Source organism: Hemiscyllium ocellatum, chromosome 23 (assembly GCF_020745735.1).
Source record: "Hemiscyllium ocellatum isolate sHemOce1 chromosome 23, sHemOce1.pat.X.cur, whole genome shotgun sequence".
Classification (NCBI taxonomy): Eukaryota; Metazoa; Chordata; class Chondrichthyes; order Orectolobiformes; family Hemiscylliidae; genus Hemiscyllium; species Hemiscyllium ocellatum.
This window is the reverse complement of record NC_083423.1, coordinates 23031028-23046531: the sequence shown is the minus strand read 5'-3', so window position 1 is coordinate 23046531 and position 15504 is coordinate 23031028. Positions and strand designations below refer to the sequence as shown.

Sequence of the window (15504 nt, the reverse complement as noted above, 5' to 3'; positions counted from 1 at the left end):
AATCACCACCTGGCATCTCTCCCCCTGCCTGTGGTGTGGTCACCCTCAGGTTAAATCACCACCTGGCATCTCTCTCTCTCTCTCTCTCTCTCTCTCTCTAATGAGAGAGAAGCCTCTGGTCAGATGGGGCTACTAGGCAAAAGTGAGGACTGCAGATGCTGGAGATTAGAGTCGAGATTAGAGTGACATTGGAAATGCACACAAGGTCAAGCAGCATCCAGGGAACAGGAAAATCGACGTTTCAGGCAGGAGCCCTTCATCAGGAAAGCATAAGGGGGAATCTCATTGAAGTATACAGAATTCTGAGAGACCTGGATAGAGAGCACATGGAGAAGGTGTTGGGCATCAGAGAGAGTAGGGCCTGAGGGTACAAACTAAGATTGAAGGGATGGTGCTTTAGAACTGAGATGACAAGGAATTACTAAAGTCAAATGGTGGTGAATCTAAGGAACTCATTGCTACAAAAGGCTGTGGAAGCCAAATCATTGAGAGTATTTAAGACAAAGACCAATAGGTTCATGATTTCTCAAGGGATCAAGGTTACAGGGAGAAGGCAGGAGAATGGGGTTGAGAATCGTGTTAGTCAGGATTAGGATGGAGCAGGGTCGATGGGCAAAATGGCCTAATCCTGCTCCTGTATTTGATGGTCTGATTGTAATTTTTTCATTCTTTGGTTTTGAACTAAATTTGACCTTGAAGTGCCAAGGCACACCTTCCAGTTTGTCACTATATAATGCCTGAAAAACATTTAAATGTATTACACTATGCTGCAAAAATCATATTTGCTTTGATGAATAGATAACTCAGTTGGTATAATTTTCACTCTAATATATAAAAAAGCCCATTTTTCTTCAAAGAAAATTGCCTCATTTCCAATGTCACTTCTTTGTCTTTGGATTCAGTTTTGGTCATGACCCAAAGGTACAATGTGACTGAGGCTGGAGGGTGATGCTGTTTCCTTTTCTAGTCCCAGTCCCCCACTGATCTCAGTCAATGTGAAATCTAACCAGGTTGCTGTTATGGCCAGTTATTTAGGTTTCAGGCTGTGTCAGGTTTCAATAAACAAACTCACACAAACATACAAAGGTCAGTGATAAGCCTGTGTGTGGATTATACAAAATCTCTCTCTGCATGTTGTCATGATCCTTATGGGAAGAGCAAGCTGATCATCAAGCTCCATTAGGGACTATTTGAGTCATTAATCTTGTGAATTTGCAAAACTTTAATTGCTATTTAGAATAAAATAAACTCACATTAGGTTTTAGAATAAATTAAGTAATAGTTCAAAGAAATTCATTTTTCAGCTAGTCAGTAAATGGATGATTAACTAGTATTATGCAAGTTAAACTACATCTAAATTAAATTTTAAACCCAGACTGAGTCCATTGTCCTTTCAAGTTGAAGAATCGCAGACACCAATTTTCATGGAAGTGTGAACTAAACCCAGAGATGCAATATCCTTGACACTGATTCAGTTTCAATGTCTTCACTAAAATGGGAATTTTGGTGCAGCCAGTTTTGTTTCTTCCACCTTGGGTTCCTGGACGACCCTCAACCTGTGGTCAGGTGCTCACTGCAGCAATTTTACATCCAGTCGTTTGAAAATGAGTTTAATCCCAGCAAGTCTCTGATATTAAAATTAGGTGGTGGGAGTTAAAATGTGATCATCCATATTTACAGCTTTTGTAACAAGATACAAATGTGAAGCTTCATTGATTTCCCGTGTTTGCTCACCGTTAGAAACACTGAGGAATGAACCGAATAACTTACAATGGAGATTCCAGCAACTTATCTCTGAGTGACCTTCCTCAATCACACCACATACCAACAAGTTTCACATTCTCACCACTCTGGATAAAGACATTTCTCCTGAATTCCTTTTCTGATTTCTCGGTGACTCTTGGAACATATGTCACCAAATTAAACAAACAATTTCACATTAAATTCTCCCTTTGTTTTACCTTCACCCGCTTCACCTCAGCATTTCCTCTTCCTCAAGATCTCCCTGTTAATTTCTGGGAACAGGATGTCAAAGTCGTATCAAACTCAAACCATTAACTTTGTTTCTCTCTCCACAGATTCTGCCAGACCTGCTTTTTAGATTAGATTACTTCCAGTGTGGAAACAGGCCCTTCGGCCCAACAAGTGCACACCGACCCGCCGAAGCGCAACCCACCCATACCCTTACATTTACCCCTTATCTAACACTACGGGCAATTTAGCATGGCCAATTCACCTGACCCGTACATCTTTGGACTTGGGAGGAAACCGGAGCACCCGGAGGAAACCCACGCAGACACGGGGAGAACGTGCAAACTCCACACAGTCAGTCGCCTGAGCCTGCTGAATTACATCAGCTTGTTCTGTTGTTATGTTAATTGTATATAAATTCATAGAGTTATAGAATCATACAGCATGGTCCGACCAGTCCATGCTGAACATAATCCCAAACTAAACTAGTCCCACCAGTCTGCTCCTGGCCCATATCTTTCCAAACCTTTCCTATTCATGTCCTTACCTCAGTGTCTTTTAAACATTGTAACTGTACCCACATCCACCACTTCCTCAGGAACTGCATTCCACATGCAAACCACCCTCTGTGTGAAACATTTGCTCCTCATGTTCTTTGTCAAATCTTTCTGCTCTCTCCATAAAAATATGCCCCCCATCTTGAAATCTGCCAATCTCAGGAAAAGACATCTCCCGTTAACCTTATCTATATCCCTTATAATTTTAAAAACTTATATAAGGTTAACTTTCAAACTCCTATGCTCCAATGAAAGAAGTCCCAGCCTATATCTCCTTTCTTTCTAACTCCAAGTTAAAAATCACATGATACCAGGTTAAAGACCAACTGTTGTCTGATTTTTAACATTGTCCACCCCCCGTCCAACACCAGCACCTCCCAATCATTTATAACTCAAACTTTTCATACCTAGCACCATCCTAGTAAATCTCTTCTGAACCATCTCCAACTCAATAATATCCTTCTTGTCACAGGGCAACCAGAATTGGACACAGCAGTCCTGAAGATGCCGAAGCAATGTCCTGTATAACCTCGGCATGACTTCCCAGCCCCGAGAGTCAAAGCAAAACACTCTGGAAATCACAGCAGATCAGGCAGCATCCATGGAGAGGGAGCAAACTCATATTTTGAGTCTAGGTGACTCTTTGTCAGAGCTTTGCCTCCCAAAGGTATGTAAAAGACAGTTCCTCCCACTGTACTTCCCTGTTATATTCAGGTTCTGTCAGAATGTCAGCACTGGGCAAGTCAGATCCCCAGAGTGAAAACTGGCCCGAACAGGTTACATTCTCATTGCTGTCAGTGACCGAAGGAGACCCACAGGGATGAGAAATGGGGAGAGTAAATTCATTTCAGATGGCATTGGAATTTAAGGAATACTGACACTTTTTAATTTCTTATTTATCAGCATTTATTGCCCAACCCTAATTGCCCAGAGGACAGTTTAGAATCTATACATTTCTGTAAGTCTGGAGTCACATGTTGGGTAGACCGGCTATCAACAACAGTTTCATGGAATCATTGAATCCCTACAGTGTGGAAACCAGCCCTTTGGCCCAACAAATCCACACCGACCCTTCGAAGAGTAATCCACCCAGAACCATTCCCAGCAGAATCAACTTAAAACCTCTCGAGAAATTATAGCAAGCACATGACTCAACCTGCAATCACATGACCCAATAATGGCCGGTTTAAACTATAAACAGAGGGAGTGGAGGATAGTTATAGATGAATGGTGTGTGTGAAATAAAGCCCAGCTCCGACAGGAGAGCAGCCTTCAGCTGTGATTGATGTAGAGATCTTCCATGTCAGCTCCATTCCAGCCATGAATCATGGTGTCACTCGATGCAGATATTATTGTGGCTTTGGAATTAAAGGGGGCACGGAGGCTTCGAGTTGGTCTTATCAGCCACTTGTCCTAACACTGCCCACAGCAGCAATACCCTCTGACCTCCTGCTAGTGAAGTATTTGAGAAGTTTCCACATGGGAGATTAATTCATGAAGTTGTCCACATGGATTTCAGGGTGAGGTTGCCAATTGGATACAAAGTTGGCTTCACAGCAGGAGACAGAAAGTGGGGGAGGGTTGGTTCTCGAACTGGAGACCTGCGCCCGGCTGTGTTCCACAGGGATCGGTGTGGGTTCTCTTTTGTTTCTCATTTATATTAATGATTCAGATGAGAATATGGAAGGCATGGTTAAAGAACAAAGAACAAAGAAAATTTACAGCCCAGTGACAGGCTCTTTGGCTCTCTAAGCCCGAGTCGATCCAAATCCACTGTCTAAACCTGTCGCCCAATTCTCGGTATCCGGATTACTCTCTTCCCCACTTACTTATGTATCTGTCCAGACGCACCTTAAATGAATCTACAGTGCCTGCCTCTACCACCTCTGCTGGCAACGTGTTACAGGCACCTACCACCCTCTGTGTAAAGTACTTGCCGCATATATCCCCCTTAAGCTTTTCAACTCTCATCCTGAACGCATGTCCTCTTGTTATTGAATCCCTCACCCTGGGAAAAAACCTATCTCTCTCTATTCACTGTCTCTTCATAGCTAGCACCTTCCATACCAGGCAACATTCTCATAAACCTTCTCTGCACCCTCTCCAAAGCGTCCACATCCTTTTGGTAATGCGACCAGAACTGTACACGGTATTCTAAATGCAGGCAAACCAAAGTCTTGTATGGTTTTAACATGACCTTCCAGCTCTCATACTCAATATCCCATCCGATGAAGGCAAGCAAACCATGTGCCTTCTTGACCACTCTATCCACCTGTGCAGCCACCTTCAGGGTACAATGGACCTGAACTCCCAGATCTCTCTGCTCATCAACTTTTCCCAAGGCTCTTCTGTTTACAGTATAGTTCATTCTAAAATTAGACTTCCCAAAATGCATCACCTCACACTTGCCTGGATTGAACTCCATCTGCCACTTCTCTGCCAACTCTTCAGTCTATCTATATTCTCTTGTATTCTTTGACAGTCTCCTACGCTTTCTGCTACTCCACCAATCTTCATGTCATCTGCAACGTTACTGATCATACCAACAGTGCCCTCTTCCAGATCATTTATGTATATCACAAACAACAGTGGCCCCAGCACTGATCCCTGTGGAACACCACTTGTCACCTTTCTCCATTTTGAGAAACTCCCTTCAGCTACTACTCTCTGTCTCCTGTTACTCAACCAGTTTTTTTATCCTCCTCTCTTGATCACCCTGCACACCATACGACTTCACTTCCTCCATTAGTTTACCATGGGGAACCTTGTCAAATGCCTTACTAAAGTCCATGTATATGACATCTAAGGCCCTTCCTTAATCTATCAACTTGGTCACTTCCTCAAAGAACTCTATTAAGTTGGTTAGACAAAATCTACTCCACACAAAACCATGTTGCCTATCACTGATAAGCCCATTCTTTTCCAAATATGAATAGATTTTATCCCTCTGTATCTTCCCAGCAACTTGCCCACCACAGACGTCAAGCTCACTGGTCTGTAGTTACCTGGAATATCCCTACTACCCTTCTTGTACAGGGGGACAACATTATCTACCCTCCAGTCCTCCGGCACCTTACCTGTGTTTAAGGATGCCAGAAAGATATCTCTCAGGGCCCCAGCTATTTTCTCTCTCACCTCCCTCAGCAACCACCTGGTCCTGGGGATTTGTCAACATTAAAATCCTTTAGCCTACCCAACACATCTTCCCTTCTTATGTCAATGTGATCCAGAGTAAACAAACTTCTATCTCTAATCTCAGCATTTACCACCTCCTGTTCCTCAGTGAACACTGATGCAAAGTCATCATTGAGAATCCCACCCATTTTCTCAGGTTCAACAAACTACCTTGCTTCCTTATCCTTTAGTGGACCAAGCCTTTCTCTGGTTACCCTCTTGCTTCTTATATAAGAATAAAAGGCCTTGGGATTGTCCCTAATTCTGCTCCTCCAAGCTATTTCATGACCCCTTTTCGCCCGCTTGATTCTTTGTTTAAGAATGGTCCTACTCTCCCGGTATTCTTCCAAGGCCAGTTCTGTTCTTAGCTGCCTGGAACTTATGTACGCTTTCCTTTTCCACTTGGCTAGTCGCACACTTTCTCCTGTCATCCACGGTTCACGAATCTTGCCTTTCCTAACCCTTGTTTTCAAAGGGACATGCCTATCCTGCACTATCTTCAAGCTATCTTTGAAAGCCTCCCACATATCAGATGGGAACTTCCCTTCAAATACCTGTGTCCAATCTACATTTCCCAGCTCCTGCCTAATTTTGATATAATTGGCCTCTTCCCAGTTTAGTACTTGTCCCTTAGGACTATTCGCATCTTTGTTTATGAGCATTCTAAAACTTACAGAGTTGTGTTCACTATTCCCAAAGAAATCCCCCATTGCAAATTCTACCATCTGGCCTGACTCATTCCCCAACACCAAGTCCAATATGACCCCTTCCTTTGTTGGACTCCTGACATACTGCTGTAGAAAACTTTCCTGGACACTCCTTATAAATTCTGACTCATCCAGAACTCTGACATGAAGTGAATCCCAAACAATGTTGGGAAAATTAAAATCTCCCATCACCACCACCCTGTTGCCTCTACATCGTTCCATAATCTTCGATTAGATTACTTGCAGTGTGTAAACTTCAGCCCTACAAGTCCACATCCACCCGCAACCCACCCATACATTTACTCCTTACCTAACACTACAGGCAATTTAGCATGACCAGTTCACCTGACCTGCACGTCTTTGTGATTGTGGGAGGAAACCGGAGCAAACCCACGCAGACACAGGGACAACGTGCAAACTCCATACAGTCAGTCGCCTGAGGCAGGAATTGAACCTGGGTCTCTGGCGCTGTGAGGCAGCAGTGCTAACCACTGTGCCACAGTGCTGCCCACGAATCTATTTACCTATTTGTTCTTCTACCTCATGCTCACTGTTGCGAGGCCTGTAATAAGCCCCACCAATGTAACTGCACTCTTCTTATTTCTCAGCTCCACCCATAACACCTCACTGCTTAAGCCCACCACAGTGTCCTCCTTTAGCACAGCCATGATATTATCCCTGAGCAGCAATGCAACTCGTCTCCACCTTTTACTTCCCTCCCTGTCTTATCTGAAGAATCTATATCCTGGAACATTTAGTTGCTAACCATGCTCTTCCTTCAACTAAGTCTCTGTGATCCCAATAACATCTTACTCCTAGGCACCAATCCAAGCCCAAAGTTCATCTGCCTTACCCACTCTACTCCTTGCATTAAAGTATATGCACTTCAGGCTGCCAGTTCTTTTGTGTTCATCTGCTGTCTGCCTACTCTTCCCCTTGGTAAAGCTGACTTCGTAATCCTTACTGTCTACAGTTTCCACCTCACTGTCTAGCAGACTTCGCTTCTGGTTCCCAACCCCTGCCACATTAGTTTAAAACTTCCCCAACAGCAGGTACCATAAACTCCCCCAAGGACATTAGTTCCAGTCTGGTTCAGGTGGAGACTGTCCAATTTGTAATAGTCCCACCTTCCCCAGAACCGGTCCCAATGTCCCACAGATCTGAACCCCTCCCTCCTACACTGTCCCTCAAGCCATGTGTCCATCCTGCCTATTCTCTCATTTCTACCCTGGCTATCACGTGGTACTGGTAGCAATCCCGAGATCACTACCTTTGAGGTGCTCCTCCTTAAAGTCTCTCCTGGCTCCCTGAATTCTGCTTTCAGGACCTCATCTCGTTTTTTAACTTATATTTTACTTGGTGCCTATACGCACCTCGACAACTGGCTGTTCACCCTCCCCTTTCAGAACGCTCTGCAGCCGATCGGTGACATCCCTGACCCGAGCACCTGGGAGGCAACATACCATCTGGGAGCCTTGTTTTCAGCCACAGAACCGCCTATCTACTCCCCTTACAATAGAATCCCCCATGACTATGGCCCTATGAGTCTTTTTCCCACCCTTCTGAACAGCAGTGCCCACCACGGTGCCATGATCCTGGCAACTGCTGCCCTCCTCTGGTGAGTCATCTTCCCCAACCATATCTTAAACTGTATACCTACTTTGGAGGGAGATGACTGCGGGGGACACCTACACTGCCTTCCTACTCTTTCTCTGTCTGTTGGTCACCCATTCAGTCTCACTCAGCAATTCCAATCTGCGGTGTGACCAATTTACTGAATGTACTATCCACGACCTCCTCAGCATTGCAGATGCTCCATAGTGAGTCTATCCACAGCTCCAGAGCCGTCATGCGGTCAAACAAAAGCTGCAGCCAGACACACTTCTTGCAAGTGTAAGAGTCAGGAACATCAGCCACATCCTTGAGCTCCCACATCAGGGAAGTGGCACATGCCACAGGCCTGAGGCCCCCTGCCATTGTAAGCTTAGCTTTATAGCAACAAACTAAAACCAAACAACACACTTGAATATATGAAAGAAAAGAAAGTAAGTTAGTAAGTTTGCAGATGTGATGTAAATTGGTGGTGTATTGGATAGTGAAGAACGCTATCTAAGATGACAAAGAGATCGCAACCAATTGGGTGAATGAGCCCAGGAGCGGCAGATGGTGTTTAACAAGGATAAATACAAGGTATTGCTTTTTGGTAAAAACAAACAAGAGTTGGACGTATCCGGTTAAAACCAGGGCCTTAGGTCATACCGTAGAACAGCAAGATGTAGGGGTTCAGGGACATAATTTGAGAGTTGCATCACATGTAGACAGGGTGGGTAAGGAGGCTTTAGCACACTAACCTTCATTGCTCAGGCCTTTCAGTGTAGGAGTTGGAACGTCATGTTGAGGTTGTACAGGACATTGGTGAGGTCTCTTCTGTGTCCAGTTTTAGTTGCCCTGTTGTTAGAAGGATATGATTAAACCGGCGAGGGTTCAGAAAATATTTACCAGGATTTTGCCAGGAAAAGAGGGTTTAATCTGTCAGGAGAGGCTGGAAAGGGTGAGACTTTTTTCACAGAATCGGAGGAGGTTGAGGGATGACGTTCCAGAGGTTTATAAAATCATGACGGGTATGGATCAGGTGAATGCCAACTGTATTTCTCCTCGGGAGAGGGATTTCAAGTCAAATGGGCACATTTTTAAGGTGAGCAGAGAAACATTTAAAAAAGAAATGAGGGACAGCTATTTTACACAGAGAGTGGTACATGTGTTGAATGTTAAAAAGCTATTTGGACAAGTGCATGAATAAGGAATGTTTGGAGGGACTTGGAGCAAGTGCAGGCAGGTGGGACTCGTTTAGTTTGGGATTATGTTTGACATGGACAGGTTAGTCCGAAGGGTCTGTTTCTGTGCTGTACGACTCTGTAACTCTGTGATACTGTAACATGTACTGTCCTCCCCTGAACATGAGGTAGGCTGGCAATTAATTCAGTGTTCCACATGACTCATCCTTTCCATCGCATCAATAAAGGTGTTATATAAATGTGTGTGTTTGTTGGATGGTGAGGTGGTCTCTCGTGGTAATGGTGCAGCAGTTCCATGTATTCCCATCGTTTCCATTGTTGCAGCTGGAGGTGCTGTAGTTCCAGTATAGTACACATGGTGGCAATGTTGAGACTAATGTTCCTGTAGCGAAACACAACCATCTGCTGGCCTATCTGGGTACTGCCAGTGTCCTGAATTATAACCATTGAAGCTTCCAGCACTAAAGCAAATCTCTCCAGCTCTCTCTACCCACAACCCCTCACAACCCTATCTCCCTTCCCCACTCCCATCTCCAGTTCACTCCCATCTCTGACACCCCCACCATCCTCTCCATCTCTCCCACCTTGATACGTTTCCTTGGTTGGAGGGTGCCAAGGTGGACAATGAGGCCTTCTTCCACTAAGCATTGGGTAGCTTGAATTTGGCGGTGGAGGAGGCCCAGGACTTTCATGTCCTTGGCAGAGTGGGAGAGGGAGTTGACGTGGTTGGCCACAGGGCAGTGGGGTTGTTGGGTGCAGATGTCCCAGAGGTGTTCCCTGAAACATTCTGTGAGTTGGCATCCTATCTCCCCAAAACAGAGGAGACCACATCGAGAGGAATGGACACAGCAGGGATGAGGTGTTTGGATGTGCAGGAAAATCTCTGCTGGAGATGGAAGGATCCTTTGGGGCCTTGGATGGAGTTGAGGGGAGGGAGGTGTGGGCATAGGTCTTACACTCCTTGTGGTCATGATTTGGAGATGCCGGTGTTGGACTGGGGTGTACAAAGTTAAAAAACACACAACATCAGGGTATAGTCCAATAGGTTTAACTGGAAGCACACTAGCTTTCGGAGCGATGCTCCATCATCAGGTGAAAGGCTTAACTGACAATCGATTTTTCAATGTATAATTTCAGTTACATCACACTGTAAATTTTTGCTATAAATTCCGTGTGTTAGGATTGAGCCCTCCACTACCACCTGATGAAGGAGCATCGCTCTGAAAGCTAGTGTGTCTTCCAATTGGACTATAACCTGGTGTTGTGTGATTTTAACTTTGTCCACCTCTTGTGGTGGCGTTAACAGAGCCTTTCAGGAAAGGTGTATTCTCAGGGGTCCAGCAGGCTGACCTTGTTCCAGTCACTACATCAAGTCTTGCAGATGCGGCTTACCCAACAAATCCAGTCCTAATGTCCCACAGTCACTCTCTCAACAGAACAAACAGGTTCCACAGGGATTAGTGTTAGGTCCATGATTATTTAAACCATATACTAATGATTTACAGGATGAAAGGGAACCTACAGTCACCACTTTGTGGATCACACAAAAACGAGGTAAGCCGGGAATGTCACAATGAGTCAGCAATCATGTAGAGTCTGGTCAAATGAGTCAGCAAAATCTTGGCAGATAGTCTATAACGTGGAAAAATGGTGGTAATACACTGTAACATGTGATCAGCCTGCTCCATCTCAGCCTGCTACAGCCGGTGATCAGACAACTCCTGTTCCTGAGAGAGCTCGCTTCCGCCCTGGGCTCATTCCCTTATACTCCATTTCCTTGTCAGTAGCCAGTGAGATCAAACCTTGACACTGCCCTGTCTTCAGTGATTGGTCAGTTTGACCACGGGCAAACATCACAACAGTGTCATCTGACACAGTCTGTTCATCTTCCACTCAGTAAGATCATTGCTTGTTTTCTCTGGAAAAAGGCTTATTTCCCAACTTTAATGAACCTTGACCTCAGGTCAGTCTGTTCAGGTTATTCATTGAAACTATTTCCTTGCAGCAGAAGTTTGTGTTGTTTAATGAACCATCGGATATTTATACAGCATCACCCTGTGGCTATTGACAAAGAATTATCACACATCTCGTAGACAGTAGTTTACAAAATACCATGCAAGGACTGCACAAAACACTATATAGGACAAACAGGAAGACAGCTAACAATCCGCATCCATGAACATCAGCTAGCCACAAAACGACACGACCAGCTATCTCTAGTAGCCATACATTCAGACAACCAGCAACATGAATTTGACTGGGAAAACACCACTATCATAGGACAAGCCAGACAGAGAACAGCCAGAGAATTCCTAGAAGCATGGCATTCATCCCCAAACTCCATCAACAGACACATTGACCTGGACACCATATACAAACCACTACAGCTGAAACTGACACCCGGAAACGGCAAGAACATCCATCAACAGACACATCGACCTGGACCCCACATACAAAGCACTGCAGCTGAAACTGACACCCGGAAGCGGCAAGAACAAACCAATATAAATACCGGAAGAAACATCAAAGCAGCGCTTCACACGAGGCTCCAACAGCACTGATGATGTTCCCTAGCCAGGGAACGAAACGTTTGCAGCAAAAACTTCCAGCTCGGCGAGCAGAACCACAACAACGGATACCTGAGCTACAAATCTTCAATCAGATTTTAGACAGTGTCTGTTTTAAATCAGAACTCAGAACTTCAGCCAGATAGTGACAACACTTACATTATTTATTGTAAATACACATCCGTTCAGACAACACTGAAAAGAGTAATGAAGACATCGTCCAACTAATTGATCTTTCAATGGAGAAGCTTCAAATGATTTTCTTTTCCCCATTGTGGCTGACCCAGTAAATGTAAGGTTGTGACCGATATCCTACATCAAGCAATGGGATAATGACAAGATGGGATCGAGGTAACTCAGTTGGATGGATGGTTGGTTTGCAGAGCAGTGTGATGCCAACTGTGTGGATTCATATCTCATCATCAGTTTGAGGGTACCATGAAGGACTCTTTTTCTCAACCTCTTCCCTTGACTGAGGTTTGGTGACCCTCAGGTTAAATCATCACCAGTCACTTCTCTCTCATGAGACAATAGCCCCTATGGTCCTGTCAGACTATGACAACACAACAACAACAAATGACAAGATTATTGATGCTCCCAAAAACAGAGGATGAACCAATCACACACCCGGTTGTCTAATTCACTGACCTCATTCTCTCTTTCCTCCAGGGAAGTTACTTTACTGGAATGATATGTTCTGCAATGTCAAATTACATTCCCTTTGCTCCTACAAACTGCCAGGTCTCTGCTCTACTAAAAGAATCCAACAACGCTCCATGGATCCTGTCTGGGAGTGGATGTAGTGCCTCCATCTACTTGTAGTTGCGGTCACAGCCAATGATGACTGTACTGACTTAGTTTCTCAGCCAAGAATAAAAATTGCATCATGAGTTGTGTGTTTGTTACTGTGAGTCTAGTTTATAGCAGCCTTCCTGTCCCACTGATGCTTCCTACCCATCTGTTCTGTCAATGCTATACCGGGGAGGAGACAGCAGAACAGGGTAGTTTTTATAATTCATTTCCACAATGTTAGTATTACTGCAAGGTCCAACACTATTCCCCTTTGGGAAGGTGCTGGATGTGAGCTTCCTGCTTGAATTAGTGCAGTGTGACTGGAACAGGTACACTCCTGTCTTCACAGGGAGGGTGTTCTAGCATTCAGATACAGTTGGGATGTGGGTTAGCCACTGCAGAATATGTACATTATACAGCTGATCCTGCAAGTATTCTGGTTAATAATATTCAACTATTTTTGTGGGCATTTGAAAAGCAAAGGCAATTATTTGGATTATTTCTTGCTGACAATAACATTTCTGCATTACAAATGGTAAGTCACATAATCAAAGATAAAGCAGCTGAAGCTACTTGTCCAAAGGGATTATCCTGAGGAAGTGGTGGCACTGTGGCTCCGTTGGTTAAAGCATCTGGCTCATTAAATACATTTGTACAGAGACACGAATAGGAAAGGTTGAGAGAGACATGGGTCACACACAGGCAAGTGGGACTAGATTAGTTTGGGCAGCTTGATTACAAGGATGAGTTAGACCAAAGTGCCTGTTTCTGTGCTTTGTGACTCAATAACTCCGTGAGTCGGTGATTGTTGTTACTCGCGCTGTCTCTCTGCGCACCACCTCAAATCACACATTGTGCTGTTAATGAGTTCCAGGGAGCAGTGAGCACGCTGGGCAATGGTTCCAGGGAAACGTATCAAGGTGGGAGAGATGGAGAGGATGGTGTGGGTGTCAGAGATGGGAGTGAACTGGAGATGGGAGTGGAGAAGGGAGATAGGGTTGTGAGGGGTTGTGGGTAGAGAGAGCTGGAGAGATTTGCTTTTGCTGGAAGCTTCAATGGTTATAATTCAGGGCACTGGCAGTACCAAGATAGGCCAGCAGATGGTTGTGTTTCGCTACAGGAACATTAGTCTCAACATTGCCACCATGTGTTCTATACTGGAACTACAGCACCTCCAGCTGCAACAATGGAAACGATGGGAATACATGGAACTGCTGCACCATTACCACGAGAGACCACCTCACCATCCAACAAACACACACCTTTATATAACACCTTTATTGATGCGATGGAAAGGATGAGTCATGTGGAACACTGATTTAATTGCCAGCCTACCTCATGTTCAGGGGAGGACAGTACATGTTACAGTATCACAGAGTTACAGAGTCGTACAGCACAGAAACAGACCCTTCGGACTAACCTGTCCATGTCAAACATAATCCCAAAGTAAACGAGTCCCACTTGCCTGCACTTGCTCCAAGTCCCTCCAAACATTCCTTATTCATGCACTTGTCCAAATAGCTTTTTAACATTCAACACATGTACCACTCTCTGTGTAAAATAGCTGTCCCTCATTTCTTTTTTAAATGTTTCTCTGCTCACCTTAAAAATGTGCCCATTTGACTTGAAATCCCTCTCCCGAGGAGAAATACAGTTGGCATTCACCTGATCTATACCCGTCATGATTTTATAAACCTCTGGAACGTCATCCCTCAACCTCCTCCGATTCTGTGAAAAAAGTCTCACCCTTTCCAGCCTCTCCTGATAGATTAAACCCTCTTTTCCTGGCAAAATCCTGGTAAATATTTTCTGAACCCTCGCCGGTTTAATCATACCTTTCTTACAACAGGGCAACTAAAACTGGACACAGAAGAGACCTCACCAATGTCCTGTACAACCTCAACATGACGTTCCAACTCCTACGCTGAAAGGCCTGAGCAATGAAGGTTAGTGTGCTAAAGCCTCCTTACCCACCCTGTCTACATGTGATGCAACTCTCAAATTATGTCCCTGAACCCCTACATCTTGCTGTTCTACGGTATGACCTAAGGCCCTGGTTTTAACCGGATACGTCCAACTCTTGTTTGTTTTTACCAAAAAGCAATACCTTGTATTTATCCTCGTTAAACACCATCTGCCGCTCCTGGGCCCATTTACTCAATTGGTTGCGATCTCTTTGTCATCTTAGATAGCGTTCTTCACTATCCAATACACCACCAATTTACATCACATCTGCAAACTTACTAACTTACTTTCTTTTCTTTCATATATTCAAGTGTGTTGTTTGGTTTTAGTTTGTTGCTATAAAGCTAAGCTTACAATGGCAGGGGGCCTCAGGCCTGTGGCATGTGCCACTTCCCTGATGTGGGAGCTCAAGGATGTGGCTGATGTTCCTGACTCTTACACTTGCAAGAAGTGTGTCTGGCTGCAGCTTTTGTTTGACCGCATGACGGCTCTGGAGCTGTGGATAGACTCACTATGGAGCATCTGCAATGCTGAGGAGGTCGTGGATAGTACATTCAGTAAATGGGTGGCATGGTGGCACAGTGGTTAGCACTGCTGCCTCACAGCGCCTGGAGACCCGGGTTCAATTCCCGACTCAGGCGACTAACTGTGTGGAGTTTGCACGTTCTCCCTGTGCCTGCGTGGGTTTCCTCCGGGTGCTCCGGTTTCCTCCCACAGTCCAAAGATGTGCGGGTCAGGTGAATTGGCCAGGATAAATTGCCCGTAGTGTTAGGTAAAAGGGGGGTAAATGTAGGGGTATGGGTGGGTTGCGCTTCGGCGGGTCGGTGTGGACTTGTTGGGCCGAAGGGCCTGTTTCCACACTGTAAGTAATCTAATCTAAGTAATCTAATCTAATCTAATCTAAATTGGTCACACCGCAGATTGGAATTGCTGAGAGAGACTGAATGGGTCTCTCAGACCCAACAGACAGAGAAAG

At 44.7% G+C, this 15504-nt stretch overlaps 1 protein-coding gene across 1 annotated transcript in view; it reads right to left on the bottom strand.

The window, feature by feature from the left end:
- Positions 1–11768, bottom strand: part of LOC132826874 (C-type lectin Cal-like) — a 74533-nt gene extending 62765 nt beyond the window's left edge. Inside the window, exon 1 of the mRNA XM_060843138.1 lies at positions 11717–11768. The gene's annotated coding sequence lies outside the window, so the exon portion shown is untranslated. The remainder of the gene's footprint in view (positions 1–11716) is intronic.
- Between the last annotated feature and the right edge of the window lie 3736 nt (positions 11769–15504).